Below are 21,137 nucleotides of genomic sequence, written 5' to 3'. Positions count from 1 at the left end.
GAGGGGTGTGAAATATATCACTGTTTCAGTGAGGGGTGTGGAGTATATCGGAGTGTTACAGTGAGGTGTGTGAGTTATATCAGTGTTACTGTGAGGGGTGTGGAGTATATCAGTGTTACAGTGAGGGGTGTCGGGTATGTCAGTGTTACAGTGAGGGGTGTGGGCTTTATGAGTGTGTTACAGTGAGGGGTGTCGGGTATATCGGAGTGTTACAGTGAGGGGTGTGTGATATATCAGTGTTACAGTGAGAGGTGTGGGGTATATCGGTGTTACAGTGAGGGGTGTGGGGTATATCAGTGTTACAGTGAGGGGTGTGGGGTATATGGGAGTGTTAGAGTGAGGGGTGTGGGGTATATCAGCGTTACAGTGAGGGGTGTTGTGTATATCAGAGTTACAGTGAGGGGTGTGGAGTATATCAGTGTTGCAATGAGGGGTGTGGGGTATGTCAGTGTTACAGTGAGGGGTGTGGGCTTTATCAGTGTGTTACAGTGAGGGGTGCGGGATATATCAGTGTCACACTGAGGGGTGTGGGGTATATCGGAGTGTTACAGTGAGGGGTGTGGGGTATATCAGTGTTACAGTGAGGGGTGTGGGGTATATCGGAGTGTTACAGTGAGGGGTGTGGGGTATATCAGTGTTTCAGTGAGGGGTGTGGGGTATATCGGAGTGTTACAGTGAGGGGTGTGGGGTATATCAGTGTTACAGTGAGGGGTGTGGGGTATATCAGAGTTACAGTGAGGGGTGTGGGGTATATGAATGTGTTACAGTGAGGGGTGTGGGGTATATCAGTGTTACAGTGAGAGGTATGGGGTATATCAGTGTTACAGTGAGGGGTGTGGGGTATATCAGTGTTACAGTGAGGGGTGTGGGTTATATCAGTGTTACAGTGAGGGGTGTGGTGTATATCGGAGTGCTACAGTGAGGGGTGTGGGGTATATCAGTGTTACAGTGAGGGGTGTGGGGTATATCAGTGTTACAGTGAGGGGTGTGGGGTATATCGGAGTGTTGCAGTGAGGGTTTGGGGTATATCAGCGTTACAGTGAGGGGTGCGGGGTATATCAGTGTTACAGTGAGGGTTGTGAAATATATCAGTGTTACAGTGAGCAGTGTGGGGTATATCAGTGTTACAGTGAGGGTTGTGAAATATATCAGTGTTACAGTGAGGGGTGTGGGGTATATCGGTGTGTTACAGTGAGGGGTGTGGAGTATATCAGTGTTACAGTGAGGGTTGTGGGTATATCGGAGTGTTACAGTGAGGGGTTTGGGGTATATTGGAGTGTTGCAGTGAGGGGTGTGGGGTATATCAGTGTTACACTGAGGTGTGTGGGGTATATCAGTGTTACAGTGAGGGGTGTGGGGTATATCGGAGTGTTACAGTGAGGGGTGTGGGGTATATCAGTGTTACAGTGAGGGGTGTGGGGTATATCAGTGTTACAGTGAGGGGTGTGGGGTATATCAGTGTTACAGTGAGGTGTGTGGGGTAAATCGGAGTGTTTTACAGTGAGAGGTGTGGGGTATATCAGTGTTACAGTGAGGGGTGTGGGGTATATCGGAGTGTTAGTGAGGGGTGTGGGGTATATCAGTGTTACAGTAAGTGGTGTGGGGTATATCGGTGTGTTACAGTGAGGGAGTATGGTATATCGGAGTGTGACAGTGAGGGGTGTGGGGTATATCAGTGTTACACTGAGGGGTGTGGGGTATATCGGAGCGTTATAGTGAGGGGTGTGGGGTGTATCAGTGTTACAGTGAGGGGTGTGGGGTATATCAGTGTTACAGTGAGGGGTGTGAAATATATCACTGTTTCAGTGAGGGGTGTGGAGTATATCGGAGTGTTACAGTGAGGGGTGTGAGTTATATCAGTGTTACTGTGAGGGGTGTGGAGTATATCAGTGTTACAGTGAGGGGTGTGGGGTATGTCAGTGTTACAGTGAGGGGTGTGGGCTTTATGAGTGTGTTACAGTGAGGGGTGTCGGGTATATCGGAGTGTTACAGTGAGGGGTGTGTGATATATCAGTGTTACAGTGAGAGGTGTGGGGTATATCGGTGTTACAGTGAGGGGTGTGGGGTATATGGGAGTGTTACAGTGAGGGGTGTGGGGTATATCAGCGTTACAGTGAGGGGTGTTGTGTATATCAGAGTTACAGTGAGGGGTGTGGAGTATATCAGTGTTGCAATGAGGGGTGTGGGGTATGTCAGTGTTACAGTGAGGGGTGTGGGCTTTATCAGTGTGTTACAGTGAGGGGTGCGGGATATATCAGTGTCACAGTGAGGGGTGTGGGATATATCAGTGTTACAGTGAGGGGTGTGGGGTATATCAGTGTTAAAGTGAGGGGTGTTGGGTATATCAGTGTTACAGTGAGGGGTGTGGAGTATATCAGTGTTACAGTGAGGGGTGTGGGGTATATCGGAGTGTTACAGTGAGGGGTGTGGGGTATATCAGAGTGTTACAGTGAGGGGTGTGGGGTATATCAGTGTTACAGTGAGAGGTGTGGGGTATATCAGTGTTACAGTGAGGGGTGTGGGGAATGTCAGTGTTACAGTGAGGGGTGTGGGGTATATCAGTGTTACACTGAGGGGTGTGGGGTATATCGGAGTGTTACAGTGAACGGTGTGGGGTATATCAGTGTTACAGTGAGGGGTGTGGAGTATATCAGTGTTACATTGTGGGGTGTGGGCTGTATCAGTGTTACAGTGAGGGGTGTGGGGTATATCGGAGTGTTACAGTGAGGGGTGTGGGTATATTAGTGTTACAGTGAGGGGTGTGGGGTATATGAGTGTGTTACAGTGAGGGGTGTGGGGTATATCAGTGTTACAGTGAGGGGTATGGGGTATATCAGTGTTACAGTGAGGGGTGTGGGTTATATCAGTGTTACAGTGAGGGGTGTGGTGCATATCGGAGTGTTACAGTGAGGGGTGTGGGGTATATCAGTGTTACAGTGAGGGGTGTGGAGTATATCAGTGTTACAGTGAGGGGTGTGGGGTATATCGGAGTGTTAGAGTGAGGGGTGTGGTGTATATCAGAGTGTTACAGTGAGGGGTGTGGGGTATATCAGTGTTACAGTGAGGGGTGTGGGTTATATCAGTGTTACAGTGAGGGGTGTGAAATATATCACTGTTACAGTGAGGGGTGTGGGGTATATCACAGTGTTACAGTGAGGGGTGTGGGGTATATCAGTGTTACAGTGAGGGGTGTGGGGTATATCAGTGTTACACTGAGGGGTGTGGGGTACATCGGAGTGTTACAGTGAGGGGTGTGGGGTATATCAGTGTTACAGTGAGGGGTGTGGAGTATATCAGTGTTACAGTGTGGGTTATATCAGTGTTACAGTGAGGGGTGTGGGGTATATCGGAGTGTTACAGTGAGGGGTGTGGGGTATATCAGTGTTACACTGAGAGGTGTGGGGTATATCGGAGCGTTATAGTGAGGGGTGTGGGGTGTATCAGTGTTACAGTGAGGGGTGTGGGGTATATCAGTGTTACAGTGAGGGGTGTGGGGTATATCAGTGTTACAGTGAGGGGTGTTGGGGATATCAGAGTGTTACAGTGAGGGGTGTGGGGTATATCAGTGTTACAGTGAGGGGTGTGAAATATATCACTGTTTCAGTGAGGGGTGTGGGGTATATCGGAGTGTTACAGTGAGGGGTGTGAGGTATATCAGTGTTACAGTGAGGGGTGTGGAGTATATCAGTGTTACAGTGAGGGGTGTGGGGTTGTCAGTGTTACAGTGAGGGGTGTGGGCTTTCTGAGTGTGTTACAGTGAGGGGTGTGGGGTATATCGGAGTGTTACAGTGAGGGGTGTGTGATATATCAGTGTTACAGTGAGAGGTGTGGGGTATATCAGTGTTACAGTGAGGGGTGTGGGGTATATCAGTGTTACAGTGAGGGGTGTGGGGTATATCAGTGTTACAGTGAGGGGTGTGGGGTATATGGGAGTGTTACAGTGAGGGGTGTGGGGTATATCAGCGTTACAGTGAGGGGTGTGGTGTATATCAGAGTTACAGTGAGGGGTGTGGGTATATCAGTGTTACAGTGAGGGGTGTGGGGTATATGAGTGTGTTACAGTGAGCGGTGTGGTGTATATCTGTGTTACAGTGAGGGGTATGGGGTATATCAGTGTTACAGTGAGAGGTGAGGGGTATATCAGTGTTACAGTGAGGGGTGTGGGTTATATCAGTGTTACAGTGAGGGGTGTGGTGTATATCGGAGTGTTACAGTGAGGGGTGTGGGGTATATCAGTGTTACAGTGAGGGGTGTGGAGTATATCAGTGTTACAGTGAGGGGTGTGGGGCATATCGGAGTGTTACAGTGAGGGGTGTGGTGTATATCAGAGTGTTACAGTGAGGGGTGTGGGGTATATCACTGTTACAGTGAGGGTGTGGGGTATATCACAGTGTTACAGTGAGGGGTGTGGGGTATATCAGTGTTACAGTGAGGGGTGTGGGGTATATCAGTGTTACACTGAGGGGTGTGGGGTATATCGGAGTGTTACAGTGAGGGGTGTGGGGTATATCAGTGTTACAGTGAGGGGTGTGGAGTATATCAGTGTTACACTGTGGGGTATATCAGTGTTACAGTGAGGGGTGTGCGGAAAATCGGAGTGTTACAGTGAGTGGTGTGGGGTATATCGGAGTGTTACAGTGAGGGGTGTGGGGTATATCAGTGTTACAGTGAGGGGTGTGGGGTATATCGGAGTTACAGTGAGGGGTGTGGGGTATATGAATGTGTTACAGTGAGGGGTGTGGGGTATATCAGTGTTACAGTGAGGGGTATGGGGTATATCAGTGTTACAGTGAGGGGTGTGGGGTATATCAGTGATACAGTGAGGGGTGTGGGTTATATCAGTGATACAGTGAGGGGTGTGGTGTATATCGGAGTGCTACAGTGAGGGGTGTGGGGTATATCAGTGTTACAGTGAGGGGTGTGGGGTATATCGGAGTGTTACAGTGAGGGTTTGGGGTATATCAGTGTTACAGCGAGGGGTGCGGGGTTTTTCAGTGTTACAGTGAGGGGTGTGGAGTATATCAGTGTTACAGTGAGGGGTGTGGGAATATCGGAGTGTTACAGTGAGGGGTTTGGGGTATATTGGAGTGTTGCAGTGAGGGGTGTGGGGTATATCAGTGTTACACTGAGGTGTGTGAGGTATATCAGTGTTACAGTGAGGGGTGTGGGGTATATCGGAGTGTTACAGTGAGGGGTGTGGGGTATATCAGTGTTACAGTGAGGGGTGTGGGGTATATCAGTGTTACAGTGAGGGGTGTGGGGTAAATCGGAGTGTTTTACAGTGAGAGGTGTGGGGTATATCAGTGTTACAATGAGGGGTGTGGGGTATATCGGAGTGTTAGTGAGGGGTGTGGGGTATATCAGTGTTACAGTAAGTAGTGTGGGGTATATCGGTGTGTTACAGTGAGGGAGTATGGTATATCGGAGTGTGACAGTGAGGAATGTGGGGTATATCAGTGTTACACTGAGGGGTGTGGGGTATATCGGAGCGTTATAGTGAGGGGTGTGGGGTGTATCAGTGTTACAGTGAGGGGTGTGGGGTATATCAGTGTTACAGTGAGGGGTGTGGGCTATATCAGTGTTACAGTGAGGGGTGTGGGGTATATCAGAGTGTTACAGTGAGGGGTGTGGGGTATATCAGTGTTAAAGTGAGGGGTGTGAAATATATCACTGTTTCAGTGAGGGGTGTGGAGTATATCGGAGTGTTACAGTGAGGGGTGTGAGTTATATCAGTGTTACTGTGAGCGGTGTGGGGTATACCAGTGTTACAGTGAGGGGTGTGGGGTATGTCAGTGTTACAGTGAGGGGGTGTGTGATATATCAGTGTTACAGTGAGAGGTGTGGGGTATATCAGTGTTACAGTGAGGGGTGTGGGGTATATCAGTGTTACAGTGAGGGGTGTGGGGTATATCAGTGTTACAGTGAGGGGTGTGGGGTATATGGGAGTGTTACAGTGAGGGGTGTGGGGTATATCAGTGTTACAGTGAGGGGTGTGGGGTATATCAGTGTTACAGTGAGGGGTGTGGGCTTTATCAGTGTGTTACAGTGAGGGGTGCGAGATATATCAGTGTTACAGTGAGGGGTGTGGGATATATCAGTGTTACAGTGAGGGGTGTGGGGTATATCAGTGTTAGAGTGAGGGGTGTGGAGTATATCAGTGTTACAGTGAGGGGTGTGGGGTATATCGAAGTGTTACAGTGAGGGGTGTGGGGTATATCAGGGTGTTACAGTGAGGGGTGTGGGGTATATCAGTGTTACAGTGAGGGGTGTGGGGTATATCAGTGTTACAGTGAGGGGTGTGGGGAATGTCAGTGTTACAGTGAGGGGTGTGGGGTATATCAGTGTTACACTGAGGGGTGTGGGGTATATCGGAGTGTTACAGTGAGGGGTGTGGGGTATATCAGTGTTTCAGTGAGGGGTGTGGGCTATATCAGAGTTACAGTGAGGGGTGTGGGTATATCAGTGTTACAGTGAGGGGTGTGGGGTATATGAGTGTGTTACAGTGAGGGGTGTGGGGTATATCAGTGTTACAGTGAGGGGTATGGGGTATATCAGTGTTACAGTGAGAGGTGAGGGGTATATCAGTGTTACAGTGAGGGGTGTGGGTTATATCAGTGTTGCAGTGAGGGGTGTGGTGTATATCGGAGTGTTACAGTGAGGGGTGTGGGGTATATCAGTGTTACAGTGAGGGGTGTGGCGTATATCAGTGTTACAGTGAGGGGTGTGGGGTATATCGGAGTGTTACAGGGAGGGGTGTGTGATATATCAGTGTTACAGTGAGAGGTGTGGGGTATATCAGTGTTACAGTGAGGGGTGTGGGGTATATCAGTGTTACAGTGAGGGGTGTGGGGTATATCAGTGTTACAGTGAGGGGTGTGGGATATATGAATGTAACAGTGAGCGGTGTGGGGTATATCAGTGTTACAGTGAGGGGAGTGCGGTATATCAGTGTTACAGTGAGGGGTGTGTGATCTATCAGTGTTACAGTGAGGGGTGTGGTGTATATTGGAGTGATACAGTGAGGGGTGTGGGGTGTATCAGTGTTACAGTGAGGGGTGTGGGGTGTATCAATGTTACAGTGAGGGGTGTGGGGTATATCAGTGTTACAGTGAGGGGTGTGGGTTCTATCAGTGTTACAGTGAGGGGTGTGGGATATATCGGAGTGTTACAGTGAGGGGTGTGGGGTATATCAGTGTTACAGTGACGGGTGTGGGGAATGTCAGTGTTACAGTGAGGGGTGTGGGGTATATCAGTGTTACACTGAGGGGTGTGGGGTATATCGGAGTGTTACAGTGAACGGTGTGGGGTATATCAGTGTTACAGTGAGGGGTGTGGAGTATATCAGTGTTACAGTGAGGGGTGTGGGGTATATCAGTGTTTCAGTGAGGGTGTGGGCTATATCAGAGTTACAGTGAGGGGTGTGGGTATATCAGTGTTACAGTGAGGGGTGTGGGGTATATGAGTGTGTTACAGTGAGGGGTGTGGGGTATATCAGTGTTACAGTGAGGGGTATGGGGTATATCAGTGTTACAGTGAGAGGTGAGGGGTATATCAGTGTTACAGTGAGGGGTGTGGGTTATATCAGTGTTACAGTGAGGGGTGTGGTGTATATCGGAGTGTTACAGTGAGGGGTGTGGGGTATATCAGTGTTACAGTGAGGGGTGTGGAGTATATCAGTGTTACAGTGAGGGGTGTGGGGTATATCGGAGTGTTACAGTGAGGGGTGTGGTGTATATCAGAGTGTTACAGTGAGTGGTGTGGGGTATATCAGTGTTACAGTGAGGGGTGTGGGGTATATCACAGTGTTACAGTGAGGGGTGTGGGGTATATCAGTGTTACACTGAGGGGTGTGGGGTATATCGGAGTGTTACAGTGAGGGGTGTGGGGTATATCAGTGTTACAGTGAGGGGTGTGGGGTATATCAGTTTTACAGTGTGGGGTGTGGGGTATATCAGTGTTACAGTGAAGGGTGTGGGGTATATCAGTGTTTCAGTGAGGGGTGTGGGGTATATAGGAGTGTTACAGTGAGGGGTGTGGGGTATATCAGTGTTACAGTGAGGGGTGTGGGTATATCAGTGTTACAGTGAGGGGTATATGAGTGTGTTACAGTGAGGGGTGTGGGGTATATCAGTGTTACAGTGAGGGGTATGGGGTATATCAGTGTTACAGTGAGGGGTGTGGTGTATATCAGTGTTACAGTGAGGGGTGTGGGGTATATCAGTCTTACAGTGAGGGGTGTGGGGTATATCGGAGTGTTACAGTGAGGGGTGTGGGGTTTATCAGTGTTACAGTGTGGGGTGTGAAATATATCACTGTTTCAGTGAGGGGTGTGGGGTATATCGGAGTTTTACAGTGAGGGGTGTGGGGTATATGGGAGTGTTACAGTGAGGGGTGTGGGGTATATCAGCGTTACAGTGAGGGGTGTTGTGTATATCAGAGTTACAGTGAGGGGTGTGGAGTATATCAGTGTTGCAATGAGGGGTGTGGGGTATGTCAGTGTTACAGTGAGGGGTGTGGGCTTTATCAGTGTGTTACAGTGAGGGGTGCGGGATATATCAGTGTCACAGTGAGGGGTGTGGGATATATCAGTGTTACAGTGAGGGGTGTGGGGTATATCAGTGTTAAAGTGAGGGGTGTTGGGTATATCAGTGTTACAGTGAGGGGTGTGGAGTATATCAGTGTTACAGTGAGGGGTGTGGGGTATATCGGAGTGTTACAGTGAGGGGTGTGGGGTATATCAGAGTGTTACAGTGAGGGGTGTGGGGTATATCAGTGTTACAGTGAGAGGTGTGGGGTATATCAGTGTTACAGTGAGGGGTGTGGGGAATGTCAGTGTTACAGTGAGGGGTGTGGGGTATATCAGTGTTACACTGAGGGGTGTGGGGTATATCGGAGTGTTACAGTGAACGGTGTGGGGTATATCAGTGTTACAGTGAGGGGTGTGGAGTATATCAGTGTTACATTGTGGGGTGTGGGCTGTATCAGTGTTACAGTGAGGGGTGTGGGGTATATCGGAGTGTTACAGTGAGGGGTGTGGGTATATTAGTGTTACAGTGAGGGGTGTGGGGTATATGAGTGTGTTACAGTGAGGGGTGTGGGGTATATCAGTGTTACAGTGAGGGGTATGGGGTATATCAGTGTTACAGTGAGGGGTGTGGGTTATATCAGTGTTACAGTGAGGGGTGTGGTGCATATCGGAGTGTTACAGTGAGGGGTGTGGGGTATATCAGTGTTACAGTGAGGGGTGTGGAGTATATCAGTGTTACAGTGAGGGGTGTGGGGTATATCGGAGTGTTAGAGTGAGGGGTGTGGTGTATATCAGAGTGTTACAGTGAGGGGTGTGGGGTATATCAGTGTTACAGTGAGGGGTGTGGGTTATATCAGTGTTACAGTGAGGGGTGTGAAATATATCACTGTTACAGTGAGGGGTGTGGGGTATATCACAGTGTTACAGTGAGGGGTGTGGGGTATATCAGTGTTACAGTGAGGGGTGTGGGGTATATCAGTGTTACACTGAGGGGTGTGGGGTACATCGGAGTGTTACAGTGAGGGGTGTGGGGTATATCAGTGTTACAGTGAGGGGTGTGGAGTATATCAGTGTTACAGTGTGGGTTATATCAGTGTTACAGTGAGGGGTGTGGGGTATATCGGAGTGTTACAGTGAGGGGTGTGGGGTATATCAGTGTTACACTGAGAGGTGTGGGGTATATCGGAGCGTTATAGTGAGGGGTGTGGGGTGTATCAGTGTTACAGTGAGGGGTGTGGGGTATATCAGTGTTACAGTGAGGGGTGTGGGGTATATCAGTGTTACAGTGAGGGGTGTTGGGGATATCAGAGTGTTACAGTGAGGGGTGTGGGGTATATCAGTGTTACAGTGAGGGGTGTGAAATATATCACTGTTTCAGTGAGGGGTGTGGGGTATATCGGAGTGTTACAGTGAGGGGTGTGAGGTATATCAGTGTTACAGTGAGGGGTGTGGAGTATATCAGTGTTACAGTGAGGGGTGTGGGGTTGTCAGTGTTACAGTGAGGGGTGTGGGCTTTCTGAGTGTGTTACAGTGAGGGGTGTGGGGTATATCGGAGTGTTACAGTGAGGGGTGTGTGATATATCAGTGTTACAGTGAGAGGTGTGGGGTATATCAGTGTTACAGTGAGGGGTGTGGGGTATATCAGTGTTACAGTGAGGGGTGTGGGGTATATCAGTGTTACAGTGAGGGGTGTGGGGTATATGGGAGTGTTACAGTGAGGGGTGTGGGGTATATCAGCGTTACAGTGAGGGGTGTGGTGTATATCAGAGTTACAGTGAGGGGTGTGGGTATATCAGTGTTACAGTGAGGGGTGTGGGGTATATGAGTGTGTTACAGTGAGCGGTGTGGTGTATATCTGTGTTACAGTGAGGGGTATGGGGTATATCAGTGTTACAGTGAGAGGTGAGGGGTATATCAGTGTTACAGTGAGGGGTGTGGGTTATATCAGTGTTACAGTGAGGGGTGTGGTGTATATCGGAGTGTTACAGTGAGGGGTGTGGGGTATATCAGTGTTACAGTGAGGGGTGTGGAGTATATCAGTGTTACAGTGAGGGGTGTGGGGCATATCGGAGTGTTACAGTGAGGGGTGTGGTGTATATCAGAGTGTTACAGTGAGGGGTGTGGGGTATATCACTGTTACAGTGAGGGTGTGGGGTATATCACAGTGTTACAGTGAGGGGTGTGGGGTATATCAGTGTTACAGTGAGGGGTGTGGGGTATATCAGTGTTACACTGAGGGGTGTGGGGTATATCGGAGTGTTACAGTGAGGGGTGTGGGGTATATCAGTGTTACAGTGAGGGGTGTGGAGTATATCAGTGTTACACTGTGGGGTATATCAGTGTTACAGTGAGGGGTGTGCGGAAAATCGGAGTGTTACAGTGAGTGGTGTGGGGTATATCGGAGTGTTACAGTGAGGGGTGTGGGGTATATCAGTGTTACAGTGAGGGGTGTGGGGTATATCGGAGTTACAGTGAGGGGTGTGGGGTATATGAATGTGTTACAGTGAGGGGTGTGGGGTATATCAGTGTTACAGTGAGGGGTATGGGGTATATCAGTGTTACAGTGAGGGGTGTGGGGTATATCAGTGATACAGTGAGGGGTGTGGGTTATATCAGTGATACAGTGAGGGGTGTGGTGTATATCGGAGTGCTACAGTGAGGGGTGTGGGGTATATCAGTGTTACAGTGAGGGGTGTGGGGTATATCGGAGTGTTACAGTGAGGGTTTGGGGTATATCAGTGTTACAGCGAGGGGTGCGGGGTTTTTCAGTGTTACAGTGAGGGGTGTGGAGTATATCAGTGTTACAGTGAGGGGTGTGGGAATATCGGAGTGTTACAGTGAGGGGTTTGGGGTATATTGGAGTGTTGCAGTGAGGGGTGTGGGGTATATCAGTGTTACACTGAGGTGTGTGAGGTATATCAGTGTTACAGTGAGGGGTGTGGGGTATATCGGAGTGTTACAGTGAGGGGTGTGGGGTATATCAGTGTTACAGTGAGGGGTGTGGGGTATATCAGTGTTACAGTGAGGGGTGTGGGGTAAATCGGAGTGTTTTACAGTGAGAGGTGTGGGGTATATCAGTGTTACAATGAGGGGTGTGGGGTATATCGGAGTGTTAGTGAGGGGTGTGGGGTATATCAGTGTTACAGTAAGTAGTGTGGGGTATATCGGTGTGTTACAGTGAGGGAGTATGGTATATCGGAGTGTGACAGTGAGGAATGTGGGGTATATCAGTGTTACACTGAGGGGTGTGGGGTATATCGGAGCGTTATAGTGAGGGGTGTGGGGTGTATCAGTGTTACAGTGAGGGGTGTGGGGTATATCAGTGTTACAGTGAGGGGTGTGGGCTATATCAGTGTTACAGTGAGGGGTGTGGGGTATATCAGAGTGTTACAGTGAGGGGTGTGGGGTATATCAGTGTTAAAGTGAGGGGTGTGAAATATATCACTGTTTCAGTGAGGGGTGTGGAGTATATCGGAGTGTTACAGTGAGGGGTGTGAGTTATATCAGTGTTACTGTGAGCGGTGTGGGGTATACCAGTGTTACAGTGAGGGGTGTGGGGTATGTCAGTGTTACAGTGAGGGGGTGTGTGATATATCAGTGTTACAGTGAGAGGTGTGGGGTATATCAGTGTTACAGTGAGGGGTGTGGGGTATATCAGTGTTACAGTGAGGGGTGTGGGGTATATCAGTGTTACAGTGAGGGGTGTGGGGTATATGGGAGTGTTACAGTGAGGGGTGTGGGGTATATCAGTGTTACAGTGAGGGGTGTGGGGTATATCAGTGTTACAGTGAGGGGTGTGGGCTTTATCAGTGTGTTACAGTGAGGGGTGCGAGATATATCAGTGTTACAGTGAGGGGTGTGGGATATATCAGTGTTACAGTGAGGGGTGTGGGGTATATCAGTGTTAGAGTGAGGGGTGTGGAGTATATCAGTGTTACAGTGAGGGGTGTGGGGTATATCGAAGTGTTACAGTGAGGGGTGTGGGGTATATCAGGGTGTTACAGTGAGGGGTGTGGGGTATATCAGTGTTACAGTGAGGGGTGTGGGGTATATCAGTGTTACAGTGAGGGGTGTGGGGAATGTCAGTGTTACAGTGAGGGGTGTGGGGTATATCAGTGTTACACTGAGGGGTGTGGGGTATATCGGAGTGTTACAGTGAGGGGTGTGGGGTATATCAGTGTTTCAGTGAGGGGTGTGGGCTATATCAGAGTTACAGTGAGGGGTGTGGGTATATCAGTGTTACAGTGAGGGGTGTGGGGTATATGAGTGTGTTACAGTGAGGGGTGTGGGGTATATCAGTGTTACAGTGAGGGGTATGGGGTATATCAGTGTTACAGTGAGAGGTGAGGGGTATATCAGTGTTACAGTGAGGGGTGTGGGTTATATCAGTGTTGCAGTGAGGGGTGTGGTGTATATCGGAGTGTTACAGTGAGGGGTGTGGGGTATATCAGTGTTACAGTGAGGGGTGTGGCGTATATCAGTGTTACAGTGAGGGGTGTGGGGTATATCGGAGTGTTACAGGGAGGGGTGTGTGATATATCAGTGTTACAGTGAGAGGTGTGGGGTATATCAGTGTTACAGTGAGGGGTGTGGGGTATATCAGTGTTACAGTGAGGGGTGTGGGGTATATCAGTGTTACAGTGAGGGGTGTGGGATATATGAATGTAACAGTGAGCGGTGTGGGGTATATCAGTGTTACAGTGAGGGGAGTGCGGTATATCAGTGTTACAGTGAGGGGTGTGTGATCTATCAGTGTTACAGTGAGGGGTGTGGTGTATATTGGAGTGATACAGTGAGGGGTGTGGGGTGTATCAGTGTTACAGTGAGGGGTGTGGGGTGTATCAATGTTACAGTGAGGGGTGTGGGGTATATCAGTGTTACAGTGAGGGGTGTGGGTTCTATCAGTGTTACAGTGAGGGGTGTGGGATATATCGGAGTGTTACAGTGAGGGGTGTGGGGTATATCAGTGTTACAGTGACGGGTGTGGGGAATGTCAGTGTTACAGTGAGGGGTGTGGGGTATATCAGTGTTACACTGAGGGGTGTGGGGTATATCGGAGTGTTACAGTGAACGGTGTGGGGTATATCAGTGTTACAGTGAGGGGTGTGGAGTATATCAGTGTTACAGTGAGGGGTGTGGGGTATATCAGTGTTTCAGTGAGGGGTGTGGGCTATATCAGAGTTACAGTGAGGGGTGTGGGTATATCAGTGTTACAGTGAGGGGTGTGGGGTATATGAGTGTGTTACAGTGAGGGGTGTGGGGTATATCAGTGTTACAGTGAGGGGTATGGGGTATATCAGTGTTACAGTGAGAGGTGAGGGGTATATCAGTGTTACAGTGAGGGGTGTGGGTTATATCAGTGTTACAGTGAGGGGTGTGGTGTATATCGGAGTGTTACAGTGAGGGGTGTGGGGTATATCAGTGTTACAGTGAGGGGTGTGGAGTATATCAGTGTTACAGTGAGGGGTGTGGGGTATATCGGAGTGTTACAGTGAGGGGTGTGGTGTATATCAGAGTGTTACAGTGAGTGGTGTGGGGTATATCAGTGTTACAGTGAGGGGTGTGGGGTATATCACAGTGTTACAGTGAGGGGTGTGGGGTATATCAGTGTTACACTGAGGGGTGTGGGGTATATCGGAGTGTTACAGTGAGGGGTGTGGGGTATATCAGTGTTACAGTGAGGGGTGTGGGGTATATCAGTTTTACAGTGTGGGGTGTGGGGTATATCAGTGTTACAGTGAAGGGTGTGGGGTATATCAGTGTTTCAGTGAGGGGTGTGGGGTATATAGGAGTGTTACAGTGAGGGGTGTGGGGTATATCAGTGTTACAGTGAGGGGTGTGGGTATATCAGTGTTACAGTGAGGGGTATATGAGTGTGTTACAGTGAGGGGTGTGGGGTATATCAGTGTTACAGTGAGGGGTATGGGGTATATCAGTGTTACAGTGAGGGGTGTGGTGTATATCAGTGTTACAGTGAGGGGTGTGGGGTATATCAGTCTTACAGTGAGGGGTGTGGGGTATATCGGAGTGTTACAGTGAGGGGTGTGGGGTTTATCAGTGTTACAGTGTGGGGTGTGAAATATATCACTGTTTCAGTGAGGGGTGTGGGGTATATCGGAGTTTTACAGTGAGGGGTGTGGGGTATATCAGTGTTACAGTGAGGGGTGTGGTGTATATCAGTGTTACAGTGAGGGGTGTGGGGTATGTCAGTGTTACAGTGAGGGGTGTGGGCTTTATCAGTGTCTTACAGTGAGGGGTGTGGGGTATATCGGAGTGTTACAGGGAGGGGTGTGTGATATATCAGTGTTACAGTGAGAGGTGTGGGGTATATCAGTGTTACAGTGAGGGGTGTGGGGTATATCAGTGTTACAGTGAGGGGTGTGGGGTATATCAGTGTTACAGTGAGGGGTGTGGGATATATGAATGTAACAGTGAGCGGTGTGGGGTATATCAGTGTTACAGTGAGGGGAGTGCGGTATATCAGTGTTACAGTGAGGGGTGTGTGATATATCAGTGTTACAGTGAGGGGTGTGGTGTATATTGGAGTGATACAGTGAGGGGTGTGGGGTATATCAGTGTTACAGTGAGGGGTGTGGGGTATATCAATGTTACAGTGAGGGGTGTGGGGTATATCAGTGTTACAGTGAGGGGTGTGGTGTATATCAGTGTTACAGTGAGGGGTGTGGGGTATGTCAGTGTTACAGTGAGGGGTGTGGGCTTTATCAGTGTGTTACAGTGAGAGGTGTGGGGTATATCGGAGTGTTACAGGGAGGGGTGTGTGATATATCAGTGTTACAGTGAGAGGTGTGGGGTATATCAGTGTTACAGTGAGGGGTGTGGGGTATATCAGTGTTACAATGAGGGGTGTGGGGTATATCAGTGTTACAGTGAGGGGTGTGGGATATATGAATGTAACAGTGAGCGGTGTGGGGTATATCAGTGTTACAGTGAGGGGAGTGCGGTATATCAGTGTTACAGTGAGGGGTGTGTGATCTATCAGTGTTACAGTGAGGGGTGTGGTGTATATTGGAGTGATACAGTGAGGGGTGTGGGGTATATCAGTGTTACAGTGAGGGGTGTGGGGCATATCAATGTTACAGTGAGGGGTGTGGGGTATATCAGTGTTATAGTGAGGGGTGTGGGTTCTATCAGTGTTACAGTGAGGGGTGTGGGATATATCGGAGTGTTACAGTGAGGGGTGTGGGGTATATCAGTGTTACAGTGAGGGGTGTGGGGAATGTCAGTGTTACAGTGAGGGGTGTGGGGTATATCAGTGTTACACTGAGGGGTGTGGGGTATATCGGAGTGTTACAGTGAACGGTGTGGGGTATATCAGTGTTACAGTGAGGGGTGTGGAGTATATCAGTGTTACATTGTGGGGTGTGGGTTATATCAGTGTTACAGTGAGGGGTGTGAAATATATCACTGTTTCAGTGAGGGGTGTGGGGTATATCGGAGTGTTACATTGAGGGGTGTGGGGTATATCAGTGTTACAGTGAGGGGTGTCGGGTATATCAGTGTTACAGTGAGGGGTGTGGGGTATATCGGAGTGTTACAGTGAGGGGTGTGGGGTATATCAGTGTTTCAGTGAGGGGTGTGGGGTATATCGGAGTGTTACAGTGAGGGGTGTGGGGTATATCAGTGTTGCAGTGAGGGGTGTGGTGTATATCAGAGTTACAGTGAGGGGTGTGGGGTATATGAATGTGTAACAGTGAGGGGTGTGGGGTATATCAGTGTTAAAGTGAGGGGTATGGGGTATATCAGTGTTACAGTGAGGGGTGTGGGGTATATCAGTGTTACAGTGAGGGGTGTGGGGTATATCGGAGTGTTACAGTGAGGGTTTGGGGTATATCAGTGTTACAGTGAGGGGTGCGGGGTATATCAGTGTTACAGTGAGGGTTGTGAAATATATCAGTGTTACAGTGAGCAGTGTGGGGTATATCAGTGTTACAGTGAGGGTTGTGAAATATATCAGTGTTACAGTGCGGGGTGTGGGGTATATCAGTGTTACAGTGAGGGGTGTGGGTATATCGGAGTGTTACAGTGAGGGGTTTGGGGTATATTGGAGTGTTACAGTGAGGGGTGTGGGGTATATCGGAGTGTTACAGTGAGGGGTGTGGGGTGTATCAGTGTTACAGTGAGGGGTGTGGGGTAAATCGGAGTGTTTTACAGTGAGAGGTGTGGGGTATATCAGTGTTACAGTGAGGGGTGTGGGGTATATCGGAGTGTTAGTGAGGGGTGTGGGGTATATCAGTGTTACAGTAAGTGGTGTGGGGTATATCGGTGTGTTACAGTGAGGGAGTATGGTATATCGGAGTGTGACAGTGAGGGGTGTGGGGTATATCAGTGTTACACTGAGGGGTGTGGGGTATATCGGAGCGTTATAGTGAGGGGTGTGGGGTGTATCAGTGTTACAGTGAGGGGTGTGGGGTATATCAGTGTTACAGTGAGGGGTGTGGGGTATATCAGTGTTACAGTGAGGGGTGTGAAATATATCACTGTTTCAGTGAGGGGTGTGGAGTATATCGGAGTGTTACAGTGAGGGGTGTGAGTTATATCAGTGTTACAGTGAGGGGTGTGTGATATATCAGTGTTACAGTGAGAGGTGTGGGGTATATCGGTGTTACAGTGAGGGATGTGGGGTATATCAGTGTTACAGTGAGGGGTGTGGGGTATATGGGAGTGTTACAGTGAGGGGTGTGGGGTATATCAGCGTTACAGTGAGGGGTGTTGTGTATATCAGAGTTACAGTGAGGGGTGCGGGGTATATCAGTGTTACAGTGAGCAGTGTGGGGTATATCAGTGTTACAGTGAGGGTTGTGAAATATATCAGTGTTACAGTGAGGGGTGTGGGGTATATCGGTGTGTTACAGTGAGGGGTGTGGAGTATATCAGTGTTACAGTGAGGGGTGTGGGTATATCGGAGTGTTACAGTGAGGGGTTTGGGGTATATTGGAGTGTTGCAGTGAGGGGTGTGGGGTATATCAGTGTTACACTGAGGTGCGTGGGGTATATCAGTGTTACAGTGAGAGGTGTGGGGTATATCGGAGTGTTACAGTGAGGGGTGTGGGGTATATCAGTGTTACAGTGAGGGGTGTGGGGTATATAAGTGTTACAGTGAGGGGTGTTGGGTATATCAGTGTTACAGTGAGGGGTGTGGGGTAAATCGGAGTGTTTTATAGTGAGAGGTGTGGGGTATATCAGTGTTACAGTGAGGGGTGTGGGGTATATCGGAGTGTTAGTGAGGGGTGTGGGGTATATCAGTGTTACAGTAAGTGGTGTGGGGTATATCGGTGTGTTACAGTGAGGGAGTATGGTATATCGGAGTGTGACAGTGAGGGGTGTGGGGTATATCAGTGTTACACTGAGGGGTGTGGGGTATATCGGAGCGTTATAGTGAGGGGTGTGGGGTGTATCAGTGTTACAGTGAGGGGTGTGGGGTATATCAGTGTTACAGTGAGGGGTGTGAAATATATCACTGTTTCAGTGAGGGGTGTGGAGTATATCGGAGTGATACAGTGAGGGGTGTGAGTTACATCAGTGTTACTGTGAGGGGTGTGGAGTATATCAGTGTTACAGTGAGGGGTGTGGGGTATGTCAGTGTTACAGTGAGGGGTGTGGGCTTTATGAGTGTGTTACAGTGAGGGGTGTCGGGTATATCGGAGTGTTACAGTGAGGGGTGTGTGATATATCAGTGTTACAGTGAGAGGTGTGGGGTATATCGGTGTTACAGTGAGGGGTGTGGGGTATATCAGTGTTAAAGTGAGGGGTGTGGGGTATATGGGAGTGTTACAGTGAGGGGTGTGGGGTATATCAGCGTTACAGTGAGGGGTGTTGTGTATATCAGAGTTACAGTGAGGGGTGTGGAGTATATCAGTGTTGCAATGAGGGGTGTGGGGTATGTCAGTGTTACAGTGAGGGGTGTGGGCTTTATCAGTGTGTTACAGTGAGGGGTGCGGGAGAAATCAGTGTTACAGTGAGGGGTGTGGGATATATCAGTGTTACAGTGAGGGGTGTGGGGTATATCAGTGTTAAAGTGAGGGGTGTGGGGTATATCAGTGTTACAGTGAGGGGTGTGGAGTATATCAGTGTTAAAGTGAGGGGTGTGGGGTATATCGGAGTGTTACAGTGAGGGGTGTGGGGTATATCAGAGTGTTACAGTGAGGGGTGTGGGGTATATCAGTGTTACAGTGAGGGGTGTGGGGTATATCAGTGTTACAGTGAGGGGTGTGGGGAATGTCAGTGTTACAGTGAGGGGTGTGGGGTATATCAGTGTTACACTGAGGGGTGTGGGGTATATCGGAGTGTTACAGTGAACGGTGTGGGGTATATCAGTGTTACAGTGAGGGGTGTGGAGTATATCAGTGTTACATTGTGGGGTGTGGGCTATATCAGTGTTACAGTGAGGGGTGTGGGGTATATCGGAGTGTTACAGTGAGGGGTGTGGGGTATATCAGTGTTTCAGTGAAGTGTGTGGGCTTTATCAGAGTTACAGTGTGGGGTGTGGGTATATCAGTGTTACAGTGAGGGGTGTGGGGTATATGAGTGTGTTACAGTGAGGGGTGTGGGGTATATCAGTGTTACAGTGAGGGGTATGGGGTATATCAGTGTTACAGTGAGAGGTGAGGGGTATATCAGTGTTACAGTGAGGGGTGTGGGTTATATCAGTGTTACAGTGAGGGGTGTGGTGTTTTTCGGAGTGTTACCATGAGGGGTGTGGGGTATATCAGTGTTACAGTGAGGGGTGTGGAGTATATCAGTGTTACAGTGAGGGGTGTGGGGTATATCGGAGTGTTACAGTGAGGGGTGTGGTGTATATCAGAGTGTTACAGTGAGGGGTGTGGGGCATATCAGTGTTACAGTGAGGGGTGTGGGTTATATCAGTGTTACAGTGAGGGGTGTGAAATATATCACTGTTACAGTGAGGGGTGTGGGGTATATCACAGTGTTACAGTGAGGGGTGTGGGGTATATCAGTGTTACAGTGAGCGGTGTGGGGTATATCAGTGTTACACTGAGGGGTGTGGGGTATATCGGAGTGTTACAGTGAGGGGTGTGGGGTATATCAGTGTTACAGTGAGGGGTGTGGAGTATATCAGTGTTACAGTGTGGGTTATATCAGTGTTACAGTGAGGGGTGTGGGGTATATCTGAGTGTTACAGTGAGGTGTGTGGGGTATATCAGTGTTACACTGAGGGGTGTGGGGTATATCGGAGCGTTATAGTGAGGGGTGTGGGGTTTATCGGTGTTACAGTGAGGGGTGTGGGGTATATCAGTGTTACAGTGAGGGGTGTGGGGTATATCAGTGTTACAGTGAGGGGTGTTGGGGATATCAGAGTGTTACAGTGAGGGGTGTGGGGTATATCAGTGTTACAGTGAGGGGTGTGAAATATATCACTGTTTCAGTGAGGGGTGTGGGGTATATCGGAGTGTTACAGTGAGGGGTGTGAGGTATATCAGTGTTACAGTGAGGGGTGTGGAGTATATCAGTGTTACAGTGAGGGGTGTGGGGTTGTCAGTGTTACAGTGAGGGGTGTGGGCTTTATGAGTGTGTTACAGTGAGGGGTGTCGGGTATATCGGAGTGTTACAGTGAGGGGTGTGTGATATATCAGTGTTACAGTGAGAGGTGTGGGGTATATCGGTGTTACAGTGAGGGGTGTGGGGTATATCAGTGTTAAAGTGAGGGGTGTGGGGTATATGGGAGTGTTACAGTGAGGGGTGTGGGGTATATCAGCGTTACAGTGAGGGGTGTTGTGTATATCAGAGTTACAGTGAGGGGTGTGGAGTATATCAGTGTTGCAATGAGGGGTGTGGGGTATGTCAGTGTTACAGTGAGGGGTGTGGGCTTTATCAGTGTGTTACAGTGAGGGGTGCGGGATATATCAGTGTTACAGTGAGGGGTGTGGGATATATCAGTGTTACAGTGAGGGGTGTGGGGTATATCAGTGTTAAAGTGAGGGGTGTGGGGTATATCAGTGTTACAGTGAGGGGTGTGGAGTATATCAGTGTTACAGTGAGGGGTGTGGGGTATATCGGAGTGTTACAGTGAGGGGTGTGGGGTATATCAGAGTGTTACAGTGAGGGTTGTGGGGTATATCAGTGTTACAGTGAGGGGTGTGGGGTATATCAGTGTTACAGTGAGGGGTGTGGGGAATGTCAGTGTTACAGTGAGGGGTGTGGGGTATATCAGTGTTACACTGAGGGGTGTGGGGTATATCGGAGTGTTACAGTGAACGGTGTGTGGTATATCAGTGTTACAGTGAGGGGTGTGGAGTATATCAGTGTTACATTGTGGGGTGTGGGCTATATCAGTGTTACAGTGAGGGGTGTGGGGTATATCGGAGTGTTACAGTGAGGGGTGTGGGGTATATCAGTGTTTCAGTGAAGTGTGTGGGCTTTATCAGAGTTACAGTGAGGGGTGTGGGTATATCAGTGTTACAGTGAGGGGTGTGGGGTATATGAGTGTGTTACAGTGAGGGGTGTGGGGTATATCAGTGTTACAGTGAGAGGTGAGGGGTATATCAGTGTTACAGTGAGGGGTGTGGGTTATATCAGTGTTACAGTGAGGGGTGTGGTGTATATCGGAGTGTTACAGTGAGGGGTGTGGGGT

This window comes from Somniosus microcephalus, chromosome 12, assembly GCF_052327205.1.
Source record: "Somniosus microcephalus isolate GS21.2 chromosome 12, FLI_Smic_1.0, whole genome shotgun sequence".
Taxonomy (NCBI): Eukaryota; Metazoa; Chordata; class Chondrichthyes; order Squaliformes; family Somniosidae; genus Somniosus; species Somniosus microcephalus.
This window is presented reverse-complemented; position numbering follows the sequence as displayed.